Source organism: Protopterus annectens, chromosome 9.part0, assembly GCF_019279795.1.
Source record: "Protopterus annectens isolate FY-2018-M chromosome 9.part0, PAN1.0, whole genome shotgun sequence".
In the NCBI taxonomy this organism is placed as follows: domain Eukaryota; kingdom Metazoa; phylum Chordata; order Ceratodontiformes; family Protopteridae; genus Protopterus; species Protopterus annectens.
Window position 1 is genome coordinate 252471087 of NC_056743.1, and position 18349 is coordinate 252489435.

An 18349-nucleotide genomic window follows, 5' to 3' on the forward strand; every position below is an offset into this window, starting at 1 on the left:
CAAACACACACACACATCTGGGAAAGGCTGCCACAGGTTTACTAGCTATGCCCCCTTTTGCCCAGACTATTAGGTAGTTATTACTACCACCAGCCAACTCTTTATCAGCTACTTTAAGGCCCTTAACAAAGGGCGTCAAATCTTACTGTGTAATGTTACTATTAATCCAGATGGTAATTTGACCAAAAGCAAGTCTATTAGGAGTTGCCCACAGTGTCACCAAATAAATATGCAAGTACTCTCAAAACTTAAATATGTCTCACAAATATCAGCCACAATTAAAGGTTTAAATATATTTAATAATTAAACAGTTACAATAGTGCATATACATTTCTGATCATCACTTTATAAAATATCTGTTCAGCACATGTCTGTACAATATGACATACAGTTTTAACACATCTGTAACACAAGCATCTTACATGAGCACGTTGACATTCACAAATGACACACAACTACTTACAAAATTCCAGATAGCTGGGCTGGCAGTATCTCCTTCTGTCACACTTCTATATAAATCTTATTAATATTCACAAATGACATCTAATTATTTACAAAATTCCAGCTAGCTGGGCTGGCAGCATTTCCCTTTGTCACAGCACAAATCAAGACCATTGCAAAAATAATGCAGCACTGGTCTGAAAGGCCACAGTCTTTGAACTGTGTTGGACATGGTGTTAAAACCTTTTGTATTAAATTTGAAATCTTATGTTAAGGATAGCATGTCCTTTTTGCAGGAAGTCAAAAAGGTAGCTAGGCAAGAGTGCTATTTTGTCACTAGAGTGGGTGGCTATAGTCTTTATTCTTACATTTCTCATGATTTGGGACTCCATTCTCTTTCAGACTATATTAAAGATTCAGTAGGCTTTTTTGAAATATTACAGATGTTAAGATTTGGTATGAAGCATATTTATTGTTGGGGGAAAAACCTTTTACAGACAGGTATGTGAGACTTCTATAGGTTTAAAATGTGTACTGCATTGCATTAACCTGTTCAAGGGTAAATTTGAGGAGTCAGTAATTTATGAATTTGATTACTATAAGGAAAATGTTTTTTTGTTTACAAAAGGTGCATTGATGATTTGTGTTTTATAGGTAAGGGACTCAAGGAACTGTTTACGGCATGGATTTAGAGTAACAGTTTTGGGTAATAATTTAAATTTGATTTACGGTTGCAGATTAAGAGTGGCTTTCCTTTTGGAGGATATTTTTTTTCAACCCACGGTTTTGGTTCCTTTTTTTTTTTTTTTTTGGTTCTCCTTTTTGGGTTGGGGGCATCAGTTGACCTAGCTGTGATTCTGTGACTCTGTCATTGGCTAAAAGAAAAGCATATCACTGTGCTGCCCTCCACCATAATGAATAAAATATTGACTTTTTGTTCAGATTGCTTTTACTTTTTTATTTATTTATTTATTTATGTATTTACTTACTACTATTTCTCTCAAGACTTGTCAAATTTTACTAAGTAACTGCTATCCCCAGTTTGCCAGACTTCTCAGACACCAACTGAAAAGTAATCCCATACTGCCTTTAAAAGTAATCAATGGGACATACAAATCCAGAACACTGCATTGATGTCCTTTCATGAACATCAACAGCAATGGCTTCAGATATCTAGTTGCTAGAAGATATTTTAGGTTTAACTTATATTTCACTTTCAGCACTTACTATAGAGTTTTTTTTAGTTAACTGGACCGTGCTGGGCTTTCTCTACTGCAAAGAGTTTATAGCTTCTTAGGTGCATAGATTAGTACTAGGCTAACTGCCCTTTGGGCCATTTCAGCCTAACCAGCTACCCTATGTGAGAATCAAACCCTGAACCTTGTGTCTATAAGGTAAACACCTTAACCATTATGCCACACACAGACAGACAGACACACAAATGCATGCATGCGCACACACACACACACACACACACACACACACACACACACACACACACACACACACACACACACACACGAGCCAATCATGCTACTGTTCCTCCTATCAACTTGAGTAACACAGTTACACTAGCACCTACAAACATACAGACACAGATGCACACACATCTACACACACTTGCACACAAAGTCAGTCACACAATCATCCAGACAGCTGAAATTATGTACCTACACACACACAAACACACACACAAACACACACACAAAGTCAGTCATGCAATCATCCAGACAGCTGAAATCATATACCAACACATGCATGCACACACATACATAAAAACACACACACACACACACACACACACACACACACACACACACACACACACAAAGTCACTTATGCAATTATCCAGACAGCTGAAATCATGTCCCAACACACATACATACACACACATGGACATGGACAAACACCCACAAAATTATTCACGCAATCAGTCATGTATCTACACACACACATACACACAAAGTCACTCACTCAGTCATCCAGAGAGCTGAAATCATGTACAAAGTCACTCACGCAATCATCCAGACAGCTGAAATCATGTACCTACACACAGACAGAACACACACGCACACACACTCGGACACACATATATCCACAAAATCATTCACACAATCATCCAGACAGCTGAAATCATGTACCTACACACACACACACACACACACACACACACACACACACACACACACACACAAAGCCACTCATGGAATTATCTACACAGCTGAAATCATCTACACACACACACACACACACACACACACACACACACACACACACACACACACACACAAGCAAGCATCCAGACAGCTGAAATCATGTATCTGCAAACACAGACACACACACAAAATCACTCACACAATCATCCAGACAGCTGAAATCATGTACCTACACATGCACACACACACACACACACACACACACACACACACACACACACACACACACACACACACACAGGACTTTGCAGTACTTACCCATGTACTAAAAGCCCTCTCCTGCCGATGAAGTAATAGGTATATTCTGTCAAAAGACGATGTACACTTTTTTGCTACACATCCGGCATAGCGATGTAGAACTATTCTTTTAATTGTTCTACCTTGCTATGCCATTCTTGGTTAAAATCTCTGTGGTAGAGCACATGGCTAATTTGCATTAATAGCACCCCTGAACTTTGCTGCCTTTGCCAGAAAAGCCAGTTTCACAATACATGCCATTGCTTTTGTGCTGTTGTTGTGATACAGCAGTCTCTTAATCATTTAGACATAACACACTGTGCAGTCCTGCTGAGAATATTATTGTAGGGTTTGTTATTTGTTTCTGAATCCCAACCATTGTCTGGCAGGTAGTTCAGAGGATTAAGGCTGTGCATTGTTAAACAGCTGCTGCTTGTAGTTCAAGAGTTGACTCCCTCAACCTCCATTTGCCTATCATGTGACTCCGAGCAAATCACTTATTGAGAATAGTGCTCCTGGTCACCCTTGAAAATGGAAACTTATATACAGTAAGTTTACCTAGTTAAAAAAATAAATAAAATTTGAAAATAATATGATAACATGTATAAAAAGTAAGAAATAAGGGGTCTATATCAGTAGACTGAAGTTTCAAAACTTCGAATCTGATATGGTCAACACCATATGATTGAAGTCTTGAAACTTCAAATCTTTTAACGGATATCTCTGTACAGCACGGAAAGAGAAGTATGTTTAAGTAATGGGGGTGTAGGGGGGCTTGCCCCCCTGCTTAGAGAATTTAAATGGTTTGTTTTTGTAGGTTGTTGTGTTTTATTATATTTTCAATGTTTCAAAACTTCGATTATATGGTGTTGCCATATCATATTCAAAGTTTTGAAACTTCAGTCATGTAATACAGACCCAGAAATAAGGTATCACATAATAGTTTTATCACTATATTGAAAATGATACAATAAACATGATTTTATATTGCATGGTATTTATATATTTAATGACAAAACTACTAGTGATAATGTGAATAATGTATTAGTTTTGCAAGAAATGAAATTACAGACTATGTTAAGCACACATATTTATCTATAACTTATTGATAAATTATTTCATATACATCTACTGAAGTAGATGCCTGTTCATTTGTATACGTAAATGATGGGCTTCCCTACCATTCACCAACTGTGAAATCAGCAAGATTATGACTACATAAGTTCACCTCTCTGATGCTGAAGTCCTCAGTCACTGTTCTTTACTGGAAACCACTGGTGATGGTTATTTTCATTTTTGTACAATTTTCCTTACCTTGTGGTTGTGCAACTATAGAATTAGTAAACATATTAAGTAAAAGTTACATGCAGGGTGACATCATTCACATTGGGGATGTAGGGGGCTTGCCACCTGCAAAAGAAAGCCCCTTATGTCTCATTGAGTTGAAGGTTTGACCAACTGTTTTCATTCAGTGAACCGTTGTTGACTTGTAATTTAATGAGACATAGGTGAAGAATAATTGAAGTCACCTGAAATTACAGATGACTTTAAACATACATACTTATATACAACTTGCTGATAGACTTTTTCATATATATATATATATATATATATATATATATATATATATATATATATATATAAATCAAAACAAAGACAAATCCATTTATATAACTGAAATGACTTCTTTACTAATTTGTGTTATATGACTGCTTATTTTACTCTTTTAAAATTGGTGCATTTTTTCTTTGTTATCCAGAGAATGTGTTTGCATTAGTATAAATATATTGACATCTTTATTATTAAACTTTTTTATTTTATATAGCAGCCTTGCATTTACATGTGCTTATACTGACCCATGCTATGAAGCATAAATCTGTTAACCATTGGTTATGGGATTCTTTTTTCATTTGTAGTAAATTTCATCAAACTAAATAAACTTCCCTAAAATTCTGTGACTTCAGAGAATGCTGTATTAAGTAAGGGGTAAAGCACCAAAACCCCTAGGAATGTTTGTACTGCCCACTGCTTTACTATACTTGTAATTTAAGTTTGTCTCTTTTTCATCACAAAGAGATGATTGTCGATGAGAAGAGAAACACAGAAGTCCTCCATAGTGACACATTTCTGTTTACCTTCTTGTGCAAATAAAAACTCAGTGACTACTTTCTTTAGCAGGGTCTAGAACTGGAGTTAGGGTCAGTAGTAACAAGGGTTTGGTACAGGCAACATGTGATTAGCTATGAGTAGCTACACATGCTTACCGTATTCTTTCTCACAGAACTGCTTATGCACCAACACATACAGATGTTATGCCACTTCTCCCAACCAGTGACGTGAGACAAATTGCATTATACTTGGCCCACTGAAGGTACCATTATTCCGTAGGCCGTGGAACCCCTGCCTCACCAGTGTAGAAAGCAGCCAAATGGGTACTTGGCCTAACTTTCCTTAACTGGTCCTGCTGATACATGGGTTGCTTATGAACCTACATCATCAAGATCAGACATTGCTTTCCTGGGTGCTGGTTGTAATTCCAGGGGCTGTAACTATAATAATCAGAAGAGCTATCTTGCAATAATGACTGTAGGGGAATATGTCATATATTTGCACTTGCGCCCAAAAGTTTCAGGCAGGGGTTGGCTTACCTCAAATATATCTATATATTTAGAAACTGTACTAAGACCTATAGTTGACTCTATTCCTACCATTCTTAAAGACACTTATCATTTGTTGAATGACATCAAAAGCCTTGACTTAGAACATACAGCTGTAATGAGAGAATGTATTCTAGAAACCCTTGATGTTAAAAATCTTTTTACCAGCATACCCAATGAATATGGCTTGCAAGCCATGAGGGAAATATTGAACTTGGATACTGATTTTGACACAGATGAACAGATTTTATTATCCCATCTCTTAGAGATGGTTCTTGAAAATAATGTATTTATGTTTGCAGATAAATATTACTTACAGCAATGGGGTGTTGCCATGGGCACCCCCGTTGTGAACACTTATGCTAATCTAGTAGTTTTTAATTGGGAGAAGAATAATCTGGTCAACAACAATATCTATCAGAGGAAGGTCAGAATGTATAGAAGATTTGTAGATGACGTTCTGTTCCTCTGGGAAGGAACTCATAATGAGTTTAATGATTTTTTAACATATTTAGAATCCACTACGAAGTTTTTAAAAATTTACTATGGAATGGTCGAATACCCAGATCAGTTTTTTAGACATCAATATTTTTATTAATGGAAATTATCTAGGAACCACTTTGTACAGAAAGTCATGCTGGAAGAACACGCTTTTACATTACAACAGCATGCATCCCAGACATGTCTTCCCGGGCATTGTCAAGAGTCAGTACATTAGGATAAAAAGACTATGTGATAATGAAGAGACATTAAGTAAAGAAGCAGACAATATGGAGAGTTTATTTTTAAAAAGAGGTTACAATGAAAAACTAGTGCATAATATAAGGAAGGATATCCTTTCAATACATGAATGTACAGAAGAGATAGTAGAATACCATGAGGTACCATCCAGAAATTGGAAAATAAAAAACTCTAGATCAAATCATAAAGATAATAGAGTTTCCTACACTATGCAATTCACGAATGATAACTTTGATCTAAAGAACATAATTATGCAGAACTGGAAGATTCTAACTATAGATGAAGCCGTCAGAAATATTGTGGGTGAGAGACCTAGATTCATTTACAAAAATTCGCCTAACCTTAAACAACTATTATGCTTTAAAGAAAGCAAGAATGTACCTTTTAAACAAAATCAATTTAAGAGTGCAGGTACTTTTCCTTGTATGAAATGTAGAATGTGCCAACATATCAGTGATATACAGGTGTATAAACACCCTAAAATGAGCATCATGTTTAAACCAAAATTTTATGCAAACTGTGATTCTATGAATCTAATATACCTAGCAACGTGTACAAGATGTGATGCCTTCTATGTTGGACTGACAAAAAGGAAGTTCAAACAGAGGATTTATAACCACATCTACGACAAAAAAAAGAATAATGATCAAAATGCTCTGGCTAAACACATACATGAGTTTAGAGAACACAGTTTTAAATTTAAAGTATTACAGTTGGTAGGCTTGAATAAAAGATGGGGCAATAATGTAAATACTCTAGCCAACATTGAGTTGACATGGATTTTAAGACTAGGAGCTCACCTACATCCAGGTTTAAACCAGAGTATTTGTATCAAACCAGTATTAGATGGCAGGATGTACAAATAGTGTTGAAACAGCATTCTATTCTGCTTCTTATTTTTATTTTATCCTTATTCTTATTTCGATTCTTATGATGTCATTGTTACCTATTTTGCATTCAAATGTTTATGTATTGTATATATTTATTAAGAATATATACGTCTATTTATCTATAGATTTGATTGCATATTTATTCATTCACATATTCATTAATTTATTCATTTGTTCACTACTATCGTATATTATAATTGTTGAGATATACATTTATATACTAACACAGTTTTATAAAATATATATTTTTATATTTTTATATTTTCGAATGTTCATACGTCTACATCTTTGGATTTTACTTTTTGCATATATAATTCTTTATTTTTAGTGTAATATAATATCACATAAGAATAAGTATTTTATAGTATCTATAGTGTTTTACAATAATATATAATAACTTATGATATCCTTATGAACAGTATTAAATACAACATACACTACAAATTCTTAAGATTCCTAAGTTTTTAGACAAATAATTTTAAAATTTTTAAGACTTTGAGAATATTTACATATTTATAAACATATACATGTATAATATAATACATCATATTTTATATGCTTTATACACTCTCATATATAAATGCATGTATTTTTATGTTTATACGCATTTTTTATATATGTTTAAAATGGTCCATTGAATAATCAATTGAATATAATCTATATATATTTTTTATATTATGTATATATACATAACATTTGATATAGTCTGAACGCAGTTCTAATTTTATATACGTAATTTGATGACTCCGAAATGCACTTTAAAATGTCTTGTAATGAAATCCTAAGATTTCAAAATGGGCTTTAGAACGTGCTCTGATTGATTTGGTTCTTATTCAATTAATTATGTCAATTGATTAATCAGTCTAATTCTACTGGGTATATATATTCCTAACAAATGTAATTGAATGTGAAGATCTGAAGAAGCGCACTTTGGTGCGTGAAAGCGCTTGTCTGTGTTTTATAAATAAAGAAGTTTGTTTATGGAGTATTGAAGTCTGCTTCGTCCTTCCTGGATGCTGAATCCTACAGTGTTATTATATTACATTGCCTTTTTGCTTGACTGGAGGATTCTGTTGGGACTATCCGGTATTATTTCTACATTGCTATATCTTAGAGTATACCCTTCAAAAATAGCTTAATCGTGAAGGAAGAAAAAATTATGAAATGCCATGTTGCTCCACTAACACAAAATGCAAAAACACTAGAACACAGACATAAAGCAATACCTTTTATTGGACCAGCATAAGTTTTGCAACCACCTGGGGTATATGCTATTTTGTCAATAAGACATGCACACTTTAAATAAAAACAACAGCATAAAATAAGCTAAAACATACCGAAAAGTTTGGTGCACACTGAGTGTTTCTCTTTACTAAGGATCCTTTGTCTTTTGCAGGAAAACATTACAACACTGAGAAAAAGAAAAACAGGTGACAAGAAGTGAGAACAATCTACGTGTTATGTATATGCATAGAAACAACACACATGAATGTTTTTATTCTGTTTAAAAACAATGTTATGCCTAAGCCCCTCTGCTTGATTTTTCACATAAGGATATGTAAGCACATTTAAAAATCAGACATAGTTGACGAACATTTGAACATTACAGGTAAAGGCAAAAAAAAAAAAAAAAAGAAAAAACTTCTGTAAAACCATGCAAAGAATAAATCAAGTTTTCATGATTTAATATAATTTCATTAGACATAATGCTGAGGGCTACGTTTTAGCACTGTTGGATTACTTAAACTCCTGTTTGCTTATTTTATATATTAGTGTGCTACTGTTTTGGATCTTGTTAAAAGTTAAGCATGATGACAAAGGATGTATTAACTTCTTTTATTCAACTAATACCTAAACATCTCTTATGTTGAATTTATTTAACTTTATGCATCAGTGATGGACTGACATCCCATCCAGTATTGTTTCTCTGTTTAACATTTGATGAGTGCTAGAACTTTAGTTCCTTGTGACCCTGAATAAGACAAAGTAGACACAGGAAAACAAAAGAATAAACTATATGCATTTGTTGACTAACAACAGAACACAGAAACTATATAACAAAAGAGAAAAAACATTGCTATATAATTTATACACTGTATCCTGCTACAACTAACTGTGATAAATTTAGCTCATCGGGAAGGAAGAACAGCATCAGTCATTGTAAGGTTTGACATGAGATCTTGCTGACAAAGAATATTTCAAATAATCTCAAAGTCTTGTACTCTTATTGCAATAGGACTAAACATATTATCATTAGCACACAGCTTAAAATGTTTGCCAAGTTGTTAGTGCTTTAGCTGTTATACCTTTTATATTTAGTGATGCTTCTCTATGTTTTCTTCTTTCAGGATATTTTTAGATGTCAGTTGTATTCATAATTAGACATATTTCCTGGAAATAACTGTAGTATTGGCTTACAAAGTTTTCACCATCTTAAAACTGCCATCAGTACAGACCCTGATAATGTTCTGGGATTTTCTCTGAAAATACTGTATGTATCTTGACTCTTATCCTACTGCAAGTTTTTAATGAATACTTTCATAAGAGTTACATTCCATCATGCTGGAAAGTGGGTTTGATGATTATAGATCACAGAGGTAGTGACTAGATTGTGGCTGGAAATTACATATCTTTTAGTCTAACTTTGATCATTGGTAAAGGGCTTGTATGCATACTGCTAAAACTCTACCCAGACTTAATCTTGTATAACCCAGCCTTTGTTTGCAGAATTTATAAATTTAATGAAATGTAATTGTGTATTAGGTAAGGGGTTACCAGAGAATGCTACTTGACATTTGGTAGTATTCCACGTTGTCATATTATATGTGGGCTTATGGGCCTGGGAGCTCATCCTTACAGTATAGCTTGGAAATAAACTTATCCGAGAGTTTGTTTTTTGAGTTTAAAGAACAACCCAAAGTCACATTAAATAATATATGGTGTTCCTCTTAGATCAGTTTTGGAACCTGTATTATTTAACATCTTTGTGACCACCGTGACTAGTAAGAATAATATCTGGTATAGCAAGTTTGCAGATGGTAGCAACATTGTTCCAGTTATTACTCGTCTTGATAAACAACTTGTGATGCAGAGGTGCTCAGACTTATAAATGGTCACTTGATAGCAGTATAGCTTTTACATCAAGAAGTTCATTGATAATTAAAGAATGATACACAAATCGGTATACATTATTCTGTAATAATATGGAATTCTGTGCTCCTTCTTACTGTGATGTTAGTAATCAACAACAAACAGCTGACAGTGTCTTACTGTTACTATAAATGTCTCCATCTAAATTAATTTAGTACATCATGTTCAGTGATTATGCTAGGAAATCAACAAAAAGCTAAGTTTGTTATGCACTTTTCTGACATAAAAATATAACAGCCTTATTATTAGGGTTGCCAGGTTTCTTTGTGGCTAAAATCGGACTAAGGTCACGCCCCTCACATCACTCATAACTCCACCCATTCCCACCCCTCTCCCAACCATGCCCCTCCCATTTTGTGACATCACTGTGATGTCAGCTGAACAGAGGGAATACCCTCTCTTGACACTGCCAAAAGCAGAGGTAATGTATTAAAAAAAAAAAAACATGAACTTCCAGACAAAAGTTATAAAACATGCTCCATGTTAGGTTTGGGACATGTTAAGTTTAAAAAAAGAGTACAGTAGATAAGACATGCATCAACCTGGACAGCAAAGAAAATCCTGTACCATACCTGTCCTTACTGAAAGGGTTTAAGGCACAGTGTGGAACAAAACATTTATATACAAAACTATACAAAATAATTACCACAGGGAAAGCCAAAAATATACATAAAATTGTATACAAAGCAGGAGTCAGTCAACTGAACAGTGCTAATGTAATGCATGCAAGACCCAAATTACTGCAACTGCACAAGGACAGACACCTAGCCACAGTCTCCAAGCCCCAAGACACTTACATCTACAAATGGACAAATGCTGAAGCAGCTCGCAGTTGAATAAATGACAATTCTAATTACCCCTAACCTGCCAGGATAGCCAATTCTATGATGCAATGACACATTCCACACCACAGCAACTATAACAATAAAGCTGTCTTTTTTATTTTAAAATCTAGTCCTTTCTGGGCTCTTCCAGCACAAAATTGCCAGATGGTTTTAGGAATGGGAAGCAGTGTTCCAAATATAGAAGCACACATTATGTCGAATCAAACACTGAAGTCACCCTCATGGTAAAGCCATCCTACTCCAAATAATGCCAAAAATGCTATTGGTAGCACAGATATAAATCTGGCCATCCTGTTAACTACAGTTAGGAGGTTCCCTGAGTTTAGGCAAAAAGACCGCAATAACCAGTAGGTATACTCTATTCCCATAATCAAAAAGCCTATGCCAATGACCCTTCATGATTAGTGAGGAAAATAGTTTGTAGCTCAGTTTAAGTTGTATTAATATTCCATTAAAAAGCCTTGCACGAGTTGCATTAAACCAAACCCGGAGGTATTTGACCCAAACTACCATAGCTACAGAGCTGACCTATTTTCAGTTACTTTCTCAGGGTGCCAAAAATCACTGTCACTGATTTCTTTGGTATTCTCTTCATAGCAGCGGCAGCCTCACAAACACACACACACACATCCCTACCTCTCTGAATTTGTCCAACCATTTATTGTTGTTGTGGTCCGCTGTGAAGTCCAAACTCCAAACGTCTTCTGGAGACTGGAATTCAAATTCCACCGTGCGGTCGGAAGATAAAGATGTCATGTAAGCAATTTCAGCTTCTTCCGCATCAGTGCGTGCGACCAGACGCAAAGGGTGTTCTTAAAGTAGAACACCCTTAAAAACATTTTTTTTTTTTAATTAAATGAAAAGATTTTATTTTTTCTAGACAAGAAAAGGCAGTCGCCGTTTTCCAGACAGGGTCCCTTATTTCTGGACAGTCCGGAGTCAGGTAATGGCTCTAATTATAGCCAAAAAGCACACCAGGACTAAAGGCAATAAGGAGGGGAGAGAGACAGTAAAGATGGCATGGGAGAACCGCTTGAGACCATGTCAGTGGCACAAAACCCGGACTTCATGTGTCCGGCTTTGAATAAAATTTGTAACCGGACAATTAGTCAGAAAACCGGACAGTCCGGTCAAAAACTGGACACCTGGCAACCCTACTTATTATGCATCTTTAAACTTGTTATGATTTAGTTTTGTGATGCAGCACAAATGGCAGCCATCAATTATAGCATTAGAAACGTCTGACAGCTTTACAAACTATAATATCCTTCACTGGGGGAGGGGGTGGTATGTAGCACACTGAATTGTTTAACAGCTTTTAATGATGTTGACTTTTAAAGATACATTTCTTAACTTCTGGACTCTGTTTGGCAGCACTGTTTTATATATTTTTTTCTTTTTTTCTCTTTATAACTGGCAGTATATCAAAGTACCTAAATCTCCTTTTAGTATAAAAAGTTATGACCAGGCTTCTCTGATCATAACCAAAATGTTAAGCATTCTTGAACAGGATATCAGTATTTACCGTTTGTGTTTCTTATCTGTCTGGTTTTGAGTTGAATTTCTTAGCATATATTTCTTGAAAAAAATAATAAATTCATTATTATCAGAAAGCTGATTGTTATCCTCTATTTTATGTTTTGTTTTCCTCCTGTGGCTGATCTAGTCACACTGGTGTCACTATATAACATCATTACTGTACCTCTACCTCAACAACCAGTAAGATCACTTGAATTAAATTAATTAAATATACAGTTTACATTTAACCATTAACACAGAGTGCAGACATAAAAAGTGGTTAATGACTGAATAAACCTAAACAGGGATAGCAACTTACTGATTTTCATGTAAAGAAATCAACCAAAGCAAAAATGCAGAATTATTCCAAACTAAACAAATATTTCTAAGTACAGCCTGTAAGGGGCAGCAGGACAACATAGTTCCTATACCAGATTTTGGTAATCCTGGAACCAAACACATCAAGCATCACCCAGGCAGCCATATGAGTGCCTTATGTTGTCACCAGTATCCTGGCAAAGACAGTTTTATTCATTTGTGAGCCTAACTCCCATCCCTGGTGGTAACTCACCTCACCAAAAGGGAAGCTTATACCCCCAAAGTCCAAACATATATTTTCCCTCAAATGTACCAATAGGGGCTACCATCATCAACTTAGGCAACCAAGCCTATGTTCTGCTGATGTGCATCTCTCACTGCTTGATGAGCAACCATTGTCTAGGTGGGTACTGTAAGTGGAGCTATAGCACAAGCTAGGTCATAACCAATGTTTCTCTCTTCCAGGATGAGCACATCAATCCTTCCTGCCTGCTTCATCAAACATCCAATTGCTAGTCAAATTTGGCCCACCTGATCTGCAGTTAGGGCTTTATCCCTCTACCTCACCAGTGCAGACTCATTTAAGGGCCAACAAACTAGTAGTGCTCATGAAACACACGTTTAGAAAAAAAAAACTCTGACACATAAAAACCTGTCACCTGCAGATCTTCCCTTAAACCATGCTCTATTTTTTAATCTTTTTCTTTTTTTCTTTTGTTTTCTTTTCTTTTTTTGCTTCCTCCAATTACACTGAAACAGTTTCATGAATTTCACTGACTCAAAAATGTTTATACTTCTTCCTTAGATTTCCATGTTCTGTGGTATAGTTGAGGTCTACAAATGCTGTTAACTGCAGACTTGTTCCTGTAATACATGACAAATGTCTCATACGGCAGCCTAGACTTACAATAAATAGACAGAATGAAGTAAACATAGGGAAAATTAGTAAATATGTAAAATGTATTAATAATCAAACAGGGACTGGTTTACTTTGCTACAGAACATCATAACAAATACAATTACAAGACAAAAAGTACTTTAACAATATACATTACAAACAGTAAATAGAAGGGAAACTGACAAGAAAGGGGTTGGCTTGATGTGCTTGTTGCCAGGATTAATAAAATGCGGTATAGGAACTATACTGTCCTGCTACCCCTTGTGAGCAAAGGTCTGTGGGTATGACAAAATATTCTTTTGAAACTATGCTCCCTCTCCCCCACCTACATTGGTTTTCTGCTCCTACATCCTTAATTGCAGTAATACTGCTTCCACGATCATACCAGCTTGAAAGAAAGAGGGATACATTTTCCCCTTTCTTCTGAGCTGGTGAGAACTTGGACATAGTGTATACAGAGAGTGAGGACAAATACCTCACATTGGGCGATATACAATGTGTAGTTACTACAAAGAAAAATTACAATAAGATTTAAGAAACTTTATTGTGCTATGATTGTCAACTGGATAGTGTGAGATCATCCACAGTAGATTGTGAGTGAAATGTTAAAAGGTCAGGCAGTTGAAGTTGACCCAACATAAAAACAGAGCACCTTTGAAAGATCATAAAATCAAATCCACTGCCTCCTACATACTAACCAATGTCAGGGGCTAGTCCCTTTCCCCTGCACTTTAAATATACTAATTCCATAGTCACTATTTGGTCACATAGTCACATGCATGAACACAGCTAGAGGGGTTTGGCTTTATTGGCCTGAAATTATCCATAAAAAGACTTAAAAGTAAAAGTAAAAGAAAAAGTCATGGACATTCAGAAATGCCATTTAGCTGAAACACCCAATATCCTTAAAGGGTAATTTACATATATCCCATGTTGCCTCTGATTCAAGAGGTTTAAGTTATCACATAGTGGAAATTCTAGCTTTGCTAGATTTTTCTTTTTTGTGTTTTTAACCAATTGGTTTTCCTGTGTGACCGTTTTACTCATTGTTTTAGTTAGTTGGGATATTTTGTAGACACCCTTAGGTTTATGGATATCAGTTGGGTATGACTACCCTGTGTTTCCAAAAGTCAAACATTCTCTTATGCTATGCTGATGATGTCATAAGAAGGCAGAAATATGGATGTCCACAGCTAGAGGGGTTTGGCTTTACTGGCCTGAAATTATCTATTAAAAAGACTTAAAAGTAAAATAAAAAAGTCATGAACATTCTGAAATGCAATTTAGCTGAAACACCTGATATTCTTAAAGCATAATTTACATATATCCCATGTTGCCTCTGATTCAAGAGGTTTAAAGTATCACAGAGTGGAAATTCTAGCTTTGCTAGATTTTTCTTTTTGTGTTTATAGTCACTGTTTAGCCGAAAATGGTTACATTATACTGTAAAGATAGAACAGAAGAACACTCTTAGCTAACATCAAACAATGAAACAATACTAATTTCATGTACTCTAATTGTACCCTTACTTAGGAATGGGGTCCATTCCCACCATGGTATTCAAAACCCAAAGCACTTGGAAAAATTAAACTGAAGGCAGATATAGTATGACTGTGATATTGTATATACAGAGCGGGAAACAAATGGGTAATAAAGTCGCCCCCCCTCACCCCCCCCCACACACACACACACACTCACTTTGGAGTGGTGCAAAGGATTTTGCCCTCTTGTACTACACATTTTACTTAAGTGTTTAGTTTTTCTTACTGCTGTTGATATTTTCTTCTGTTTCCTTTTATTTCATAATAATTCAGCTCTAGAATATATTCTACTATATGAATTTTTGATGTTTTGAAAATTTATCACGTTGGGTTTGGTTTTATGATATTCTATTTTACTGCATTCTGTGTTCTATTAGTTAACCTAAACATCATAAGCATCACATGGTTTCTGTGTGTGGGTTATGTTGAGATTTAAAAACAAATACTTTGAAGTTTTTTTTCACTCAGACTTTATTATCAGTACCAAACTACAGCAGTTATGAGTAAATCATGTCATAACCACTCCCAGACACACTATATTAATATTGTAAAAAATCCTATAGGTTCATAGGTTTGTACTAGGCTATCGGCCCTATACAAGCCTAGCCATAACAATTCCCTGGCTATTTCTTCCCACAATATTTACTTCCCTGGACCCCTGTCTAGCAGGACGACTGACGTGATCCCCGGGTTGAATTTCCTATCTCCCATCCAATTGTCAGGGTTCCTTTTGAAGAGGGCCAAAGAGGCACTCTGCTTGACATGTATGGGCAGACTATTCCAGAGTCTGGGGAGTCTCTGGGGCAGGAACCTATCCCTCCAGCATGTTTTGTTCATTGTGATGACAAGGTTTAGATCCCTGGAGCGTGTGGCTCTGAGGGATTGGGATTTCTTTAAGTGTAACATGTCCATCAGCTCTGGGTTTGACATGGCCTTGTATGTCAAGCAGAGATCGCCTTTGAGTAGACGATATGCGACAGGATATAACTGGAGTTTTTTTACACGGTCAGCATAGGGAATCTGGTTTAGGCCTGTGATTCTTTTAGTGAGGTATTTCTGTGGCCTTTCCAGTTGTTGCAGATGTCTTGAGAGGTACATACCAAATGGGGCATTGTATTCTATAATGGATCTAATTAGGGATGAGTACAGTGGGACAATGACCTCCTTTTTTCTGGATGAAAAGCCCTTAGTGATGAGGTGTGCCACATAGAAGGATTTCCTGACTGTTGTGGCTGTGTGGTTATTGAAGGTGAGACCACTGTCCACCTATGTCCCTAAGTCTCTTATCACACTTTCAGTGTTTAGTGTACTACCACCTATGTGGTAATTCATGGATACATTTTTTTTTCCCAAAGGGGATAACTATACATTTCTTGGCATTGAACTTGAGTCCATGGCTCTGGCATCAAGCATCTGTTTCTGTAAGGCCTTTTTGTAAAATATCCACATCATTTGGGGATTCAATAATGGCTCCCAGTTTGCAGTCATCTGCGAACTTTGTTAGCCAGAGTCCCTTAGTGTTGGCCTGTACTTCAGGGAATTAGATGCCAAGCAAGAGCGGTCCCAGGACTGAGTCCTGAGGTACTCCACTTGTCACATGTCTGGAGGTGGATTTGGAGTCGGCTACTTTTACAGTGTGGGTTCTGTCAGTAAGCCAGTTGGCAACCCATCGAGTCACGTAAGGATTAATGCCCAGCTTAGTGAGTTTATCTATGATTCCAGAGTGGGGGATGGTATCGAAAGCCTTGGTGAGGTCCAGATAGGCTGTGTGGACTGCCTTACTCTCATCCACACCTCTGGAAACTGATTCAAAGAAGTCAGTCAGGTTCAGGAGACAAGATCGGCTGTTCACAAACCCAAACTGGGTCGGGTCCAGTGTTTGAAGGTTGCCAATGTCTTTGTTTATAAGTTCCATCATAATACATTCCATGGCCTTGCAGATCAGGCTCATCAGACTGATGGGGCGGTAGTTTCCAGGATTCAAGGTGGATCCCCCCTTGTGGAGTGGGATAACTGTAGCTGTGCGCCACTCAGTGGGCATGAAGCCTGAGGTGAGGCTATTATTAAACATGACACTTAGGTGAGGTGCCAGTTCATTATGTAGTACACAGCCTGGGATGTCATCTGGTCCCATGGATGCTGTATTCTTAGCTTTGGAGAGTGTGGTTTTTACCCGTGTGGCCATTATTTCCGGAATTTGGCAATCTTTTGGTATTGAGGTGGGCCCTTTAGGGGGTGAAGCTGGCACTGAATTGATCTGCCAGGATATTGGCAATATCCTTGGGATCAGTATACTTAATGCCATTCTGTTGTAGCTCAGAGCAGATCTGAGCATTGCCATTTAAATTCTTGGCATAGCTATAGAATGCCTTTTGGTTGTCTTTGGAATCTTTGGCAATTTTATTTTCGTAACTAGCTTTAGATGATTTTATGTGGGATCTCAGCTTCTTACTAAGGCTGGTAAGGGAGTTTTTTGCATCCTGGGATTTTCCTGTTTTCAGCAACAGTTTCTTCCTTTTATTGTAAAGTTTGTTTATGGTAGGGGACCACCATATTGGCTTCCTTTTTTTGGAGGAGAGCATCTTGGTTCTATTTGGGATGGCACAATTCATGCACAAGTGGATGTGCTCATACAGTGCCTTAGTGTAGGATTCAGCAGTCAAACTTTCAGTTCCTGTCTGGATGGGTGTCATGAAGTTTGTGACTTCTGACTTGAGTAGCATGAAGTTGGCTTTGGTGAAGTTTTTTATGGATGTTTCCTTACTGGGGATTGGGGAAGGGATGTGGATGTCAAGGGTGATTAGCTTATGGTCAGACCTGACCAATGAGGGAGTGACCACTGGTGTGGAGCATCGATTTCCCATGTTGGTAATGACCAGTTCTAGTATATTTGAGCC

General features: G+C 36.5%; 1 protein-coding gene across 2 annotated transcripts in view; it reads right to left on the reverse strand.

The window, feature by feature from the left end:
• Nucleotides 1–18349, reverse strand: part of PRR5L (proline rich 5 like) — a 959912-nt gene that overhangs the window by 565127 nt on the left and 376436 nt on the right. For both annotated transcript variants that reach the window (XM_044082833.1, XM_044082832.1), the window contains exon 3: nucleotides 8520–8593. The gene's annotated coding sequence lies outside the window, so the exon portion shown is untranslated. The remainder of the gene's footprint in view (nucleotides 1–8519; nucleotides 8594–18349) is intronic.